We start from the raw sequence: 1,739 nt of genomic DNA, 5'->3' as shown, positions 1-1,739 counted from the left end.
CTGCTGAACTTCTTTCCTTGCAAATACCATGTTGTACATGGTTCTGCTCCCACTTTCCTTCCAATTAAATCAGTACTGGGGTAAGAGTCTTCCCCAGTTACACACCGGAGGAAACAAACTCTTACTATAATGACATCTGAATGTCTGTGGGTAGTTCATTATAAATCACACTTCTAACTTCCGAGGACACTCTATTTCCAAGCCAAGTTCACCAAAGAATGCTCATAAAAGTTTCTATGCTTGAAATCAGTGTCTGGGTTCGAAGGCTGTGAAGGCACTCTGCATCTCAGTTTTAGCTTCAGGACCTGTATTTATTAGATTATTCAGTGCTTACACTATTTAATAGAGAAACTAATAGCTGAAGGAGTGCTTTAACTAAGTTTGCAGTTACTCTGTTCTTCCTACTCCACCCATAATTGATAATAAATTGCAATATTCTCGCGCTTCAGTCCCAATATGTTTACCGAAGGATTCCATTACTCTGGGTAATATTAGGACTACTACTAGAGGGGTAACCAGATTTTATTGAAAAGTGATTTTTTTCTGTAGGTGAGGGGACTTTAAGGGTTCTCCCAGAATAGTTAAGGAGAAAGATTTAACTCCATAGTCTTTAGCTTCCTTTGCTGAGGGCAACAAGTATTTTATCTACAGATAGAGCGCAACCAGCGATAATCACCACACTGAAATCTGTTCAGCCATTAGATGCGTGCCCTGTGTATTAATTCAGAATCACTGTATTAGTCTTTTGTCATCAATTCCCCTGAGGGGTCAGTACCAGGATGACGTCTCCTGGTCCACTTCTTACAAGAGAGAGTTTTCCTATGTACAGAAAAGGTTGACACAAATGAACAAAAGTTTGAGACTTTGTGATAAATGCAGGTTTGTGTGTCTAGTGCTTCTGGAACAATGAAAGCTGTTTGCTAAGCCGACGTACTTAGATCAGTCATTTATCATAACACCGAAGGGCTGCCTTTTCACAACCATTCAGAATCTGCTTCTAGTCAGATCAAGGGCTGATACTTATTAGTGAAGCTAGTCACAATCCAAAAAGATATGAAACTGAGGCATGATTTTTAAATACAAAAAAGAAAGAGCTGTTCTCCCCCTTTTCAGTTACGCACTAGCTATAACCTGTATCCAGTAACAGGAAATTAGTTTTGAAGAAATGCTGTAAAAATCATCCCAGCAATGTGGCCTCAATGCTATAAGCTAGAGAGATTTCTTTGGATTTTTTGAAGATGAAAGCTTTGCTTTCCTGGTCACTTTCTCTGTCACTGCATAAAGGCAAACACAAATCACTGCCTTAACCCTGATCACAGAGATAAGCTCTGTATAAAGCTGAATATATTTAACAGTGAGAGCAAAATGAAGAGTTTCCTCTTACACATTTCAAAACTAAGTCATTGAAATTTATCACTATACCTCTAAAGAGGCTTCATATATAGTGTAAGAATACAGACAACTTTCCACTGAAGTTATCATTACACTGTATATTTTCAATGAAGCAAAGGCTTTGGAGATTAGACAAAGACCTAAGAAATACAGAACAGTAATTGAAAAATTTTGAAATCTTACCCATAAAACAAGTCAGGAAAACATAAGCATGCTTTAACCGTAGCAACCAATTTCTGGACCCTATACCTTCATCTTACTGCTAACCATTAAACCACACCTACAAAATAATACATAAAATAAAGCCTAGGTTTATTTGTTGAGACAGGTATAAATTAAAACACTCC

Source organism: Nestor notabilis, unplaced genomic scaffold, assembly GCF_000696875.1.
Source record: "Nestor notabilis isolate BGI_N333 unplaced genomic scaffold, ASM69687v1 scaffold18307, whole genome shotgun sequence".
Lineage (NCBI taxonomy): Eukaryota > Metazoa > Chordata > Aves > Psittaciformes > Psittacidae > Nestor > Nestor notabilis.
Note: the sequence above shows the minus strand (reverse complement) of the source record.